The sequence below is a fragment of the Prunus dulcis genome, chromosome 4 (genome assembly GCF_902201215.1).
Source record: "Prunus dulcis chromosome 4, ALMONDv2, whole genome shotgun sequence".
Classification (NCBI taxonomy): Eukaryota; Viridiplantae; Streptophyta; class Magnoliopsida; order Rosales; family Rosaceae; genus Prunus; species Prunus dulcis.
The window spans coordinates 23636780-23653240 of NC_047653.1; positions in this window are offsets into that span (position 1 = coordinate 23636780).

Below are 16461 nucleotides of genomic sequence, written 5' to 3' on the forward strand. Positions count from 1 at the left end.
CGTCGTGGTTATTTCAATTCTTGTCATTAAGTAGATCTACCGACGTAGGATAAGAAAATCAAAAAAAAAAATTGTTAACAAAAATTCTTATTAAGACGACGGTTAAAATCAAAGGTACGACGTATAAAATGAATAAATACGATGTTAAATTTTATAGTACGATTTAAAGATAACATCGTAGAACTATACGATAATGACGTCGATATATTTATATTTTCCGTCGTTGTACATTAATTTAATACGGCGATATTTTGTATTTTAAAGCCGTGGATTTGTTTGTAATTATACGGCGTCTTATACGAAAACCTCGTCGTGTTATTTTATGAGTAAAAGCGGCGGCTTTTATTGAAATCGTCGTCTTTACTTTCTACGTCGGTCGATTCATAACTTCTGCCGTCCTTTGTTGGCTTTGATTTTACACTGCTGAAATCTGTTTCAAATAGGCGTCGGTTGTTTAATTAGGTACGTCGTTGTTTTTGAACAGCCATTTGAATCTCCATTTTTTAGTTGTCTAAGGTGGTATTACACGACGGTGTTTTTAGAACCGTCGTCTTTTTAAAAACCACGACGGTTTTCACTTAGACCGTCGTTGTTTTCTGGTCGTCTTTTTCACTTTTTGTAGTAGTGTGATAATGTGTGTGTCTTTGTGTCTTTAGATACATGAAGACACATACACATCAACATCCCAAAATTTGCCTCTAAAATTTGACGACGGCAGCCACAAATTTGCATTCATATAGACAATGTTTTGGAAGTTGATGATGTGTGTGTGCTTGTGTCTTTCAGGTACAGAAATGCACACGCACATCAACATCCAAACAATTGCCTCTAAAATTTGACGACGGCAAAAACAGATTTGCATTCAGAGAGACAATTTTTTGAACGTTGGTGATGTATATATGTTTGTGTCTTTCAGATACACAAACATACACACACACCAACATCCAAACAATTGCCTCCTAAGAGGTGAGACAGAACCAAGGGCAAGAAGAAGTTGGAACCCTAATTGAAAACTGAAATTGAAAGAACTCGTGAAAAAAAAAAATCAATTTATAAAAAAAATTTCATATCCACGCCGGTTATATTACACATAACGCCGTTTAACAAAAGGATTCAACATCGGTTCTTGAAACACGGAAGACATAATATGAGATTAAGACAAACAACGGTGGTCATTAAACTAAAGGCAACGAGGTTTAGACAAACAATGTCGGTTCCATATGCAAAAATGATGTGGTAACTTGTAATATAACTTCTTCAAAAGTAAACTTTTGAAATGTAGCGCCCAACTAACCACGTCGTTTTTGGAATACAAAAAGTCAAAAGGCTTTTTTACTAACCACGTCGGTTGATATTATTTTAATGTCGTGGTAAGTACATACTAGGGCGGTTTTTATGACTACTGTCATTGTATTTATCTTTGGGTCACTATATAAACTTTTTGGTCACCTGACCTAAAATTTTTACGTTCTCTCTAAAATTTTTAGTTTTCTCTCAGTTTCCCTCTCATTTCCGAGAAGCTGCGTTTCTGATTCTCAGTTTCCCTTTCTTTTACGTTCTTCCTCGTCTTCGTCTCCAAAATTTGATTATGAAGAAAACTTTCTTTGCAAGCCAAAGATATTTTCTCACTCTGTTTTTTTTCTTTCTTCACTTTCCCAATCATTTGAAGTCGTTTTTTTAATTTTATTGAAAAGGCCAAATCTTTCACTGTTCCCACTCATAGGTCATGTGAGGATGACGGGTTTTTCTCAAATTTGACGTTTTTGTTGACACACCACAACGGTAATTAAATTCATGCTATTTCTATAGCACGGTTGTTCATAATAACCGATGTGGTGTGTTAATAAATACGACGTTTGAAAGAGAAAAACCTTCGTTTGATTTGAAATGAACATGGGAGAGAGAAAACTAGGCGTTTTTTTTATTTATGAACTTATAATACGACGACGGTTTTATTTAATTACCATCGTGTTAAGTTAATGACCACGTCATATTAGCACATCCACGTTTCTATAGATTAGCACGACGGTTCTGTTTGTCTGCCGTCGTCTGAACTTTCATTTTACGTTTGTATTTTACCTAACCGTTGTTTTTCTTGCAGTTTGTATTTCTCTCTAAACATGGTTTCAAAATTTCAAAGTAAGGAGGCTCAAGCGTCAAAAGGTCAAGGCAAGGACATTGTAGTTTCAAAGGCACAAATGGGTGAATCCAAATATGTTCCAAGCAATCCTGCAAAGAAGATGAGATTTACTTCATCCTCCGAGAAAGACCCAAGCTCTACGACATGTGATGAAGTGATGAAATTGACTTGCGGTATCAACACAATGAGCTGTGTTGTGAAGAGGAAAATCCAGAAGATTAAGCATGTCGTTGAGTACAATAAAAGTGGCAGACCACATGGCAAGGCTGCTATTGAGATGCAGAGTTACATTGGTGTTTTGGCAGGCACCAGAGTCCCTCTTGTGGACAAGAAATGGACTCAATTGCCCAAGGACCTGAAGGAGCAGATTTGGGAAGTTGTTCAAATGGCTTATGCTGTTGTGGAAGGGGGCAAGAAGATGGTGTTGTCGTCTGCCGCCAAAAAATGGAAGGATTTTAAGTTTACCTTAACTAGGCAGTTTATCCTTCCATTCGCAAATGAGAAGGAGAAGTTAAAAGATCCCCATCAGCTTTATAACTTCATAGAGTTATCCCTGGATTTTGAGGCTGTGCATTCTGAGTAGTCACAGAGAAGGGAGAAATGCGAGTACAACCATAGGTTGTCTCGAAAAGGGTACGTTGGTTTGGAGGATCAATTGGAAGAAACCATGCCGGTGAAGAAATCGATCAATCTCTGCTATGGAAGAAGGCAAGAGAAGATAAACAGGGAAACATCCTTGATCCAAAGGTTGTAGAGAAGACAAAATTAATCGTAAGTCTCACTGACTCTATTCTAAACTTGTAAAATAGAGGTTTTATTTTTCATTCAGACATAGATCTTTTTAGTAACCGTCGTTAGACATGAAATCCCATGACGGTTTATATTTACCGCCTTTAAAAAAAGATATAATGATAGTATTTTTATAAAACCGACTCTGTATTGAATTACAACGACGGTTTTGTGTTTCTGTGTTAGGTTTTTTAAATTAAAATTTGAACTTTCTTCATATTCACACGCACACACACTCTTTCTCCCTCTCTATTTCTCTGCAATTGGTTTGTGCACTATTTCTGGATCAATGAATATTTCTGTAAAGTGTTTTTATCTCTGATGTCAAATAAACGATGGATATAGGAGAATACTTTACACTCAGAGGTGTATTACTGTGGACAGTTAATGATTTTCCTGCCTATGGGAACTTATCTGGTTGTGTCGTTAAATGATATCAAGCTTGTCCAACATGCGGTGATGATACACCTAGTCACAAGTTGAAAAATGGCCACAAAATTTGTTACATTGGGAATAGAAAATGGTTAGCAATCAATCATCAATATCGAAGGCAGTGTGTAGCTTTTAATGGGAAACTGGAATATGGCACGCCTTCTGAGCCATTAAAAGAAGAAGAAGTGTTGCACATTGTTGAAGATATTAATTACATACGGGGCTCGAAAAATGGGGGAAGTGTTGGTGAGAATGATGGTGACAGAGTTTGTTGGAAGAAGAAATCAAAATTCTTTGATCTTAAGTATTGGAAATACCTTCATGTGAGGCATGTCCTAGATGTTATGCATATTGAGAAGAATGTTTGCGATAGTATCATTGGTACATTGCTGGAGATCCCTGGAAAAAATAAAGATGGGATTGCTGCTCGGTTAGATTTATTGAACATGGGGGTCAAAACTGATTTGCAACCCGAGTATGGACAAAGACGTACTCGCTTGCCTCCAGGGCCTTGGAATTTGTCAAGAGCAGAGAAGAGAGCGGTTTGCAATTCTTTCTATGGTATGAAGGTCCCTGAAGGTTATTGTTCAAATATAAAAAATCTTGTATCTTTAAAAGATTCAAGACTTCTTGGACTTAAATCTCATGATTGTCATACCTTGATGCAACAATTGCTCCCTGTGGCAATTCGTTCTGTTTTGGAGAAGCCTGCAAGGTATGCAATAACTCGATTGTGCTTCTTCTTCAATGCTATATGTGCAAAGACGGTAGATGTTTCCAAGCTAGATAAGTTGGAAGAAGATGTAGTAGTTACTTTGTGTTTGCTTGAGAAGTACTTTCCCCCTTCATTCTTTGATATCATGGTTCATCTAGTAGTACATCTTGTCAGAGAAGTTCGTCTATGTGGCCCAGTATATTTTAGATGGATGTATCCGTTTGAAAGGTATATGAAAGTGCTAAAAGGGTATGTTCAGAACCGTACTCGTCCGGAAGGTTGCATTGCTGAGCGGTATATAGCTGAAGAAGCTGTAGAGTTTTGCACCGAGCATTTATCTGATGTTAGTACAGTTGGAGTGCCTTCAAGCCAGAAGATGGGAGTTTCGAAGCCATTATCAGGTTGCACAGTAAGCTTAGTTGATCGGGACTTGTTGAACCAGGCACATCTATATGTCTTGGAGAATACGGAGGAAGTCCTACCTTATATCGAGTACGTATGACTTTTATTTTTCATATGGAGCCATTTTAAATATTATTATTCCTTATGTTTATCTTATATACAAGGGACCATAATGCTTGATTTTTTCGTGTCAATGTAGGGAACATATGATCCACATCAAGACCACTTATCCAAAATTTAGAAAGAGAACAAAGTGGCTGCAAGATAAGCACAATAGCACTTTCATTCAATGGCTCCACTTTAAGGTATATATATGTTATTGAATGACATGCATATTCAACTTTTAATTTTCTTCCATTCTATATGTTAGATTGAATTAAGATATATATGATTAATTTGCAGGTTCAAAGTGAACTTAATGGGGAAGAGCATAATGGTGTATCAGAAAATTTGAGGTGGCTAGCAGCTGGTCCAAGCATGGCAGTGCCATCATATAGGAGCTATCTTATTAATGGTGTTAAATTTAACACCAAGGCACAAGATGATGTGCGAACTGTCCAAAATAGTGGAGTTTATTTACTTGCACATACTATGCAAGTTGCTAGTGCCAAGGATAAAAACCCTATTGTCTCCAATATGGGTTTTTATGGTGTTATTCAAGAAATTTGGGACCTTGACTACCAAAAGTTTAGAATCCCAGTCTTGAGGTGTGATTGGATAGATAACACTTCGGGCCTTATAGTCGACGAACTTGGATTTACCCTTGTAGATCTGAGTAAAATTGGACATAGGAATGACCAATTTGTTATGGCTTCTCAAGTCAAACAAGTATTTTATGTTGACGACCCAATGCATCGTGGTTGGTCGGTAGTGTTATCAATGCCTAATAGAGAATATAATGATGTTATTGGTGATGATGTGCTAGGTGATACTAGAATTGAGTGTGAGCCATTTACTAGAGGGATACCAAATGTTGACACATTTGATGACCTAGTGGGTGAGTTTGGGAATGAAAATATTAGAGATGGGTGTGAAGATATATGGATTGATTGATTGTTGTAATGTATGACATTAGTTATTCAGTTAATTGTATGACATTAATTAATAACTTGTACATCATTTTAATTTGATCACATTTTCATTATGCAGGCTTTGGGCACGACAAATCAAAAATTAAAAAAGCTGGGTTAAAGCTGTAAAGTACGACGGTCAGGTAAAAAAAATTGGAAACACAGAGGTCTAAAATAAAAACAACGTCGGTTTTAAAAAGGCAAAAGACCGTAAAACAAAAAAACAGACATCTTAAAAAGAAATCAAGTCAGTTTGCTTAAAATAAACCGTTGTCTAAAGGGCGAAATAAAGGCCGTTCAGTACCATTAACTGTCGTGACAGATGTTTTGCACGTCGGCTAGTCTAAAACAACTAACGTCTCCAAGCATACATACGTCAAGGCAGGTTAAACAAGCGACTTTTAAAAGGACAACCACGTCATTATGTAATCAAAACCGACGTGGTAAGCAATTACAATGTCAAGCAGGTGGATCTCTAGACATAGTGAAATAATTAACCACGTCCTTTATTTTAATGCCACGGACGTTGAATATATAATAATCCACGTCGGTTGTTTTCCTGTCCCCGCCTTGAATACTATTTATAACGTCATCCTTAGACAAAAATCGACGTGGGGTTCAGTTTTGTACATCAATATTGAGTAATATTATGTCATTTTAAATCTTTTAGAAGTGTGTTATTCAGAAAAAGTGACGTCTAACTCTGTCAAAGGGCCTTCTTTGTACAATTTAAACGATGAGTCTCGCAAGAAACAGACGTGGAATAAACTTAACACGTCGGTTTTTATTTCAGTACGCAACGTGGATAATTACATAAGCGTCGGTGATGCCAGGTGCAGGACGCGGTTATGTCATGTTACGGCTGTTATTGAGAGACAAATGACATGTAATACTCTTTAAACGTCTGTTGGTTTGTGTGAATGTCATCGTTTATGTTTTAGACGTCGGTTCTTTGTTTGTTTAACGTAGTACAAATTAATCACGAAAGTTTATGGCTTATCCAAGTCTTTTTTCCTTCTTTTAGGGACGTGGATAATTATCTGTACGTCGGTTCTTCTTTTGATCTTGACATGTAACATTCTTTAGACGTCTCAGTTTTAGTAAAACCGTCATCTAATGTTGTCGAAGATTTCATTTTAGGCTAATTATAGAGTAATTACACGTCGATTCGAAATAAATCTGGATGTTGAATTCCTTAACGACGTCGGGTATCAACCATCGTTGTTTTTTGTACAAAAGATGGCAGTCGATTTCATGACGGTTGGAAAACCTTCTAGACGACGGTGGTTTCCTGTCCTCTATTTCGATTTTTGTAGTAGTGTGTTCTAAATTTAGAAGAAGAAGTGAATACGTGCATTACTACTTACCAAACATAAAATACAGGTCATCAACCAGTAAACTTTTTCTGGGCATACACACATATAGCTCTTCTTTGATCACTTATGGTTGCCACATTGGCATATACCTTAATCAAGTCAAAGGGGACCCCAATATCAGACACAAAAACGTATGTTTTGTCTTTCACTTTTCTATTTCTAGACTAGCTTTTTATTTCCAAGCAAGTAGACTAGATCAGTTCTTCGCTTTCGTTAGTGTAACTTTAATTTCTTGCATATTTCATTACGTTTTTTTTAAGATTCAAGTTTATTGCTTTACTTTTTGTTATCGAATTTACTCTAAGTTTAATTTGATTTCAAATTTATTTATTTTATCGCCTTTGTAGTTCATATCGTTCTTGTTTCATTCTTACTTAAAGTTACGTTTATTGTCGCTTCGATCTTATTTTTACATTTACTTTCTTGTTATTTAGTTTAATACCTTTTTAATTTAATTTACATCATTATCATTAAATTCCAAAAATTACTAAAAATATCCATAGGAGACCTAACCATCCTCGACCCCGAGGAAGTGAAAGAACCTAGGCCAAGAAGAGGTTCCTTACTTGGTACAAGTCAAAAGTGCAAACACAACAATCCAACATTTTCCATTCAAGCCCACCAGTGGCTTGGTGGTGGCATGCCTATGCAATCCAAGAGAAGAATGACTAAAAATTCCTTCCGTCGACTACCTCGGTCGAAAAGAGGGAAATAGTATTATTATAGAGAGAGGGAATGGTGAGGTCTGTCAAATCACCTAGTAATGTTGGTGATGAAAGAAGCTAAACAGACAAGAGAAGGCAATAAGCTAGAGAGCATACTTTATAACAAGTCAAAGATTTCATTGTCATATTATGAGATATTGTTTGTGTAGATCTGTTAGAGAGCATGATGATATGTCATAAAATCCAAGTCTCATGATTTTATTATGTGGCCTATTCTCTTTTCCACAATAAAATCCAAGTCTTCAAAGTTCAAGACTTGGAAAGGTCTTTCCAATTTTTTTTCATTTTCTTATTTGGAAGACTGTTTGGGAAGACTTTTGGGGTTTTCACACCCTTGAGTCATAGTCTTCGCCTCTTTGGAAATTTTGCTTTTGTGTTGGAACTGAATGGAATGAAATTGATAGAAGTGAGAGCTTGATTGGATGTTATTGGTGGATTATCGTATGCGCTTGACAGAAGGCCAAAGAGACCTGGGAGTGGCTGTCACTTCACCTGGGTCGTTGTGGCCCTACATATATTTCAAAACAAAAGAATTAGTTTTACAGAAAGTGGGTTGGATATTTATGTGACTTTACAAATATCTTCATTCTAAGAAAAACTTTCAAGGAGTAACGATTAAATAACAGTGGAATCTTTGGCAAAACATAAAAAACAGATCAGTGAAAAGTTATGGTTGAAGAACCCAAACTCACAAACTTGCACATCTCTCTCACAAAGCCAAAGAAAACTCCCACTTCCTTCCTCCACTGTGGCTAGAACTGAGAACACATTATACATACAAAACGTTAAACCATAGCATTGGACAATGAAATTATTGTTTCATTTTTTCTTTCCCTCTCACAAGGAAAAACATTTCTAAGTAACAACGGTTTGGGGTTTTCACACTGAAAGTCATTGTCCCTTTTCTTTAAAGTTGGAATTGCAACTTTTGCATTTTCTCAAAGCATGATTACCCTGAAAGTGTGCTAGTCACCACTAGAACAATTCAAACAAAACATGCTTCTTGCTTTGCTTTAGTGGAAAAATTAATCCACTCCAGTTGTCCCCAACAAATCTGAAGAGGAATAACTCATCAATGTAATTTCATCCACGCCATTTATTTCCATCCTTTTTTCCCTTCTTTCTTTCTAACCTAAATCATCACGTGAAGAATAAGTTTCAATGTAATGATAGTTGTATACATTTTATTCCCATTTCTTAAATTTTGATGGGTGCATTTTTGCTCACCACTTTAACTCAAGGTGTATCATCGATACACTTCTCAACATTTGACATTTGTCTATGGGTATAATCATGGTTGGTTCCACAAATACAAATCAAAGAGTTAATTATAGTTATGCCTATGGATACACGTCAAGTGTTGAAAATGATGGTTAGGATACACCTTGAGTTAAAGTGGTGAGCAAAAATATTTCCAAATTTTGATAACATTTGTGACATTCTAAATTTTGATTCAAGCACCTTGATTTCACGCACTGTTTGTGTCAAAATCTGCACTTTTATCCAGGTTTAGTCCCTGATGAATGTATTATGAGCTAACTTGTGGCTTATATGACCTGATTTCCTGAGCATTTCCTTTGGTTGTCTTGCTCAACCACACGGCACTCATTACGTAGGCCATATGACATGGTGCCAAACATGGTGCTCAGTACAACCATTCGACTCGGTGGATGGCTAGGCAAGGTGCTCGGGTTGGCCATGCGACGTGGTATAGATGGCCGTGCAAGGTGATAAGGTGGTGCTTTTCTATCCACACATGCGTGGTCCCGAGCGGGTTTGAGCATACTGGAGGTGTGGTGCCGAGTTATCTCTTTCGTTGAGCACGTGAGAACCGGTAAGCACCATTTCTTTTGCCTGCTGCATTATCTTTCTCGTCGGGTCGGCCATGCAAGGTGGCAGGTGATCATGCAGAGTGGTCGGCGCTCATCCACGGTCGGGTCTGCCATGCAAAGTGGAGGGCAACCATGCAAGGTGGTCGGTGCTCATCCACGGTGGTTGGGTAGGCCATGCAAGGTGACGGCCGACCATGCAAGGTGGTTGGCGCTCATCAACGGTGGTCATAATTTGGTTCATGTATCGACACATAATAACAATATAATATCATAAGATATTATGTTATGACAGCCCATCACAGATATTAAGTTGAGATATTATGTCTAGATATTTATGTTAAGATATTTATGTTTGCATATTATTTTATTGTAAAATCACTAAATGAGAGGAGATTTCTTATCTCCTATTCTGAATATTATTGGCTGCTTTTTGTAGCCGATGCATGACTGTCATGAACTTGGTTCCCATTGAAGCATGGAGCTTTTCCAAAGTAGCCATGAAGAGCCTAGGATTGGCTACAACTTCCTCGTGTTTAGCAAGAGGTGCTGGGTATGGAAGATAGTGAGAGGATGTGTCATTCATGAGCAGTGGGTACTTGTTGGCACAAGATGCGGATGCCATTGCCAAAACCGTCACACCACATCCAAGTCTCCCCTGCCCTTTCCTGTTCAAACATTAACCAGACCACTCTCTACTTGTTCTTCACAATGAGCAACAGTTGTAGGTGAAACTAACATTTCATTGGTCTGCCAGAGCAAAGAAAAGAAGAGGTAGCATTTTGATAATTTTTTCTTCGTGTCTTGAAGAAAGTAAGAGGAGGAGACACGTGTTTTGAGCAGATTTTGCAGTGGGGCACATATGGGCTTTATTTTCCGTTGGTCGGCTAGAAGTGGCTGGACCATGAATATGGCTTTTGGTGGAGATGAACTTCCAGGTTAAGGTAGATGAGAACAACATGAATTTTGTGTCATTTTTCACAGACAGCGCCAAATGTTAACGGATGAATTTGTACCTAATAGATTAAGACATAATCACACTGTTAGTATGAAAATTGTATTGTCATTTCCTAGACTCTAGCATAGGTTGGGAATTAGTGTGTGAACTTGTTTTACTGGATGTTTTGGCACAACTCATTCAACCCCATACATCCGAGGCTTGACATGACCGATATGAGAAACTTGATTTCAGGTAAATCATTACATAATCATGCATTCATTATAGGATTCCTAGTTTGAGTTTTTTTAATCAAGTATTTTTATGTTAATCTTATTTTTAATAGGATTAGACTTTATCTCTTAAGATTACTTTTCTAGTTGGACTCTATTTTGATTTAAGTTAAAATATTATCTTTTCCTATTATGACTTGTAGGTTGAAATCTTCTTTTACTTGATTGGTCTAATTCATTTGTTTTAATAGATATTGTTTTTCTATTAAAAATTGGTTGGTTGGCGTTTTTCAATAAGAATCCATATTGAACTAATATTCATGTTGGAAAACCAATTGTGGTCTTCATAAGAGTCCAAATTAAGCTAAAAGTTTATTGTGATAATTGAAGTGGGTTTTGGTACTCGTGTGTTTCTAGCTGACTAGGTATAGGAAGCTTGGTATAAAAAGCAGCTTGCATCTCTTTGGTTTTGACATAGTTTTTGATATTGGTGTTGTGTATAGTATTCTCAAGCAAAAGCTATTGTGCATATATTTGAGATAAATCATCAAGTGTTCCATGTTTACTTGGTGATTTATCAAACACTTTAATCATTCATATTGCATTCATATGCATATCGGTGACTCATACGGTTGAGGGCACCAAGACCGTGGTGGCGGTTTTCCTCCGGCGAGCTTGAAGCAATCGTGACCAGCATTGCGTTCAACATAAGGAGTGTCGAAGATCATCCCGTGACAGAAGTTGAGTTACGAAGAAGTCGGTAAACATTATCTAGAATGAGTCTAGGATAAGTGTGTGTGTACTTCTTGTAATCATCGTTCTATAGTGGATTTGAGTTGGACTGAGGAGTCCCGTGGATTTTCCCCAGAGGTGGGGTTTTACCACGTAAAATAATTCTCTGCGTGTTCATTTATTTTAAGCTTTGCACATCTCAGGATTGATAACTCATATCAATCCTGCTTCAAAGGTTGATCATTATTTATTGCAAAAAATTCGAATTAGCTTGTTTAACATTCTCCAGGCATATATATATAGATATCCTACAGGTATTTTCAATTGGCATCAGAGCAGGTTGCTGGACATACTCAGTAAGATCTAATATACCTTAGGATGGATCGTGCCTCGGGCTCAATTGCACATCCACCATATTTTGACGGCAACAACTATGGCGCTTGGAAGGCCAAAATGAAGTCGTTTCTTTGGTCCTTAGATGAACGTGTATGGAGTACAGTGGTTCATGGATTTCCTAAACCCACAAAGAAGATCGGAAAAGGAGATGAAGAAACCACAATCCTCAAAGCTAGAGAGGAGTGGACCACTGCAGAAGTCACACACAGCACTAATAATCAAAAGGGGTTAAATGCTTTATTTACTGCTGTTTCTTCAGATCAATTTGAATATATATCTGGTTGTGATACTTCTAAGGAAGCTTGGGATATTTTGCAGGTTACCCATGAAGGAACAGATACTGTCAAGGGAGCCAAGCTTCAAATGCATACTTTACAGTTTGAGACACTCATGATGGATGAGAATGAAACTTTTTCTGAATTTTATGCTAAACTGTGTGTAATTGTGAATGCTTGTTCAAGTTTAGGTGAAAAAATTCCAGAAGACAGGGTTGTGAAAAAGATTTTGAGATCCTTGCCTCAACGATTTCAACCAAAGATCACGGCTATTGAAGAGATCCGTGACTTGAACACCTTGAAAGTTCAAGAACTCATAGGGTCCATACAAACCTATGAGATGAAACATCTAGCCCTTAAAAAGAGCAAAACTGTTGCTTTCAAGGTTGTGAATGAAGAAGATGATGGGCATTCAAATGAAGATTGCAGTGATGAGGAATTAACGATTCTCACAAGACGATTCATGAACTTTCTCAAGAATCAGGATCCAAGGAGTCGAGATTCAAAAGGTATAAATTCTAAAAATAGGTTTGTTAACTATACTGATGGTGGGTCTAAATTTCGCAGGTCAAATGAACGAAAGAATCCAAGAGAAAAGGTCCAATGTTTTGAATGTGAAGGCTATGGACACATATCTTCGGAATGTGCCAACACCTTAAAGAAACAAAAGGATAGCAAGAATAAGGCAATGCATATTACTTGGAGTGATAGTGAATCGGAATGCGAGAATGATGAAAAGACGGTTGCACTCATAACCACAGTTAGCTTGGATGAATCACATGAGGATGATGAGTGTAAAGAAGTTGCTGTGCTGAAGCTGGAAAATTGCAGGATTGCAAACGAGTTTCAATCCCCTGATGCAGATTCTAAAAAGGTAAGTGCAGGTATGAACGAAAAATTGATGTTTTTGCAGAAAAAATTGACTGATCAGAATAAATTAATTGCTTCTCTAACTTCTGACAACAAAGCCCTTGAACTTGAACTTAAAAATTCAAAGGAAAGGATTGTTTCTTTAACCATTGGTGCAGAAAAAATTGACAAGATGATTAGCATGGGACGAAGAGATGGTGACAAACGAGGCTTGGGATTTCAACCAAGTAATAAGTCTTCCGCTGTGTCTAAAACAAAGTTTGTCAAATCCACTTCACTCATTGAACCTTCTGCCCCTCATGAAGTCAAGAAATTTATTCCAATCTGTCACTTTTGTGGAACTCGTGGGCACATAAGACCAAGATGCAATAAGCTTCGAAACGAATTTATTCGTTCAAATTCTCATGGCATGGGTGGAAAAGTAAGTATCCAACATAAGATTTCAAATCTTATGAATGAGGTAAACCGCTTATCCAAACTATCTTCTTTTCATTGTTTGCCATCAACTAAGACAAAGTTAGTTTGGAGGAAAAAGGAAAATCATAATTGTATGTTTGCCTCCACTAATGTTGTGCATGAACCCGTTGCTTTAGAAAATTTGGATCTTAAATGTCTTGTTGCAAAACCTTTGGATAATCTTCAATTTGACACTCTTAGAAAGTCTTTAGGTATTTGTTCTTTTGAATAATTGTTTGTATGCATGCCAAAAGACTCCAGCTATTATCTTCTCTGTTTTTGAATTTGGATTAAATTCTAAGTATTTTGTTCAGCACATGCAGGGATTGATAAGCAATATCAATCCTACTGACGTCTGGAAGTTTTTGCTGATCTTAGATTGGATTTTTGGCGTTGGATCACTTTGGGCAGTTTAATATTGGGTTTTTGTGAATGGCTATCAACTGTCTTTGTTTTTTTATAAAGTCAATTAAATGCTCTTTTTATTAAATCTCATGTGTCTCTTTAGCACATGCACTCTAATCTTGTTTAATAATTTTGAATGAATTCTCATCTTGCCCTTGTCTTGATACTAGATTTGCATTATACTTTTTGCTACTGAGCTCACAATTTTGTAACATCTCTTTAATTAAAAGAAAAGTAAAATAAGTGCTTGATCCTTGCCAAGTAACCGGGCCTCTTGTCTAACCAACGTCGAGGCTCGCGTCAAAAAGCTTTGATCTTATACACTTTGTTCTTCTTTGTAGCCTACATGACTCGGGTTAGTACATCCTAGGGGTGCTTTAACACCCATTGTCTTAAAGTCAACTGACTTGAGCACATTGATTTAACACCCGTTACATGGGTCTTGTAGAAAGCTTAATAAAGTTAGCATTAAAAATAAATAAATAAATAAAAAATTCAAAAAAAAAAAAATGAAAGTGGTGACCTCTGTATGCATTTTGTATGTGTTTATTCTATGTTCTTGGCTTGCTCTTGATTGGATTTTTTCTTTGTTATTAAGTAAGTTTGGTCACATAACACGAGATTGAGATTTAATATTCGCTCATTTGATGGACTTTATTTCTTACAAATATTTTTGATTCTCCATTTTATAATCCTTGTGTTTGATTAAACCTTTGTGATTTGATGTGCCTAGATTCTGAAAGGCTTTGCTTCAAATGCTTCTAGAGAGATATTGGTATTGGTCTTGCTTGTCTATCCTTCTGCATAGTGTTGGCATGTACTCAAGTTTTTTTTTGGCATGAATGAAGGAGGAGTCTTGGGTTCTTATTAAGCATAGTTTTTAAAAAAAAAAAAAAAAAAACGAATTTGTTTTTGTTTTCAAACATAGTGTAGTTTTATGCTTCTTGTTTAATTGTGCAGTTAGGCTTTTCTTCATGTTACTAAGACGGATACATGATAAATTGAACCTGAGGATTGCAGCATCATTTTCAATCCTGCCAATTGCAGACTTGTGGCACAACTGATTTCTTTTTTCTCTTATTTTTGCCTTTATATTTGCTCTCTTGTACTCTTTCCTTGCTCTTTGGATTTCCTGACAAAAAGGGGGAGAGATTATTGTGAAATTATAATAAAAAGGGGGAGAGATTGTGTTGTATAATTAAGGGGGAGTAGTGTTGTAATTTTGCCTTGAATTACATTTCTTCTCCCACATGCTTCACTGGTTTTGTTGTTTCATAATGTGCAGGGATTCAGAGCCTTGAGTTTAGAGTAGGATTTCATTTGTTGAATCCCATGCAATTTCGTTTGAGTTGTAATAGGTGTTTTGTCTAGGAAATGCCAAAGGGGGAGATTGTTAGTATGAAAATTGTATTGTCATTTCCTAGACTCTAGCATAGGTTGGGAATTAGTGTGTGAACTTGTTTTACTGGATGTTTTGGCACAACTCATTCAACCCCATACATCCGAGGCTTGACATGACCGATATGAGAAACTTGATTTCAGGTAAATCATTACATAATCTTGCATTCATTATAGGATTCCTAGTTTGAGTTTTTTTTAATCAAGTATTTTTATGTTAATCTTATTTTTAATAGGATTAGACTTTATCTCTTAAGATTACTTTTCTAGTTGGACTCTATTTTGATTTAAGTTAAAATATTATCTTTTCCTATTATGACTTGTAGGTTGAAATCTTCTTTTACTTGATTGGTCTAATTCATTTGTTTTAATAGATATTGTTTTTCTATTAAAAATTGGTTGGTTGGCGTTTTTCAATAAGAATCCATATTGAACTAATATTCATGTTGGAAAACCAATTGTGGTCTTCATAAGAGTCCAAATTAAGCTAAAAGTTTATTGTGATAATTGAAGTGGGTTTTTGTACTCGTGTGTTTCTAGCTGACTAGGTATAGGAAGCTTGGTATAAAAAGCAGCTTGCATCTCTTTGGTTTTGATATAGTTTTTGATATTGGTGTTGTGTATAGTATTCTCAAGCAAAAGCTATTGTGCATATATTTGAGATAAATCATCAAGTGTTCCATGTTTACTTGGTGATTTATCAAACACTTTAATCATTCATATTGCATTCATATGCATATCGGTGACTCATACGGTTGAGGGCACCAAGACCGTGGTGGCGGTTTTCCTCCGGCGAGCTTGAAGCAATCGTGACCAGCATTGCGTTCAACATAAGGAGTGTCGAAGATCATCCCGTGACAGAAGTTGAGTTACGAAGAAGTCGGTAAACATTATCTAGAATGAGTCTAGGATAAGTGTGTGTGTACTTCTTGTAATCATCGTTCTATAGTGGATTTGAGTTGGACTGAGGAGTCCCGTGGATTTTCCCCAGAGGTGGGGTTTTACCACGTAAAATAATTCTCTGCGTGTTCATTTATTTTAAGCTTTGCACATCTCAGGATTGATAACTCATATCAATCCTTGCTTCAAAGGTTGATCATTATTTATTGCAAAAAATTCGAATTAGCTTGTTTAACATTCTCCAGGCATATATATATATAGATATCCTACAGGTATTTTCAATACATAACACAAGTGTTTAAGTAGTTCAGCCATAATGAGACTGCATCCACTATAGCTTATAGCTTTATATTTGTATTTGAATATGGAGGTAACATTGTA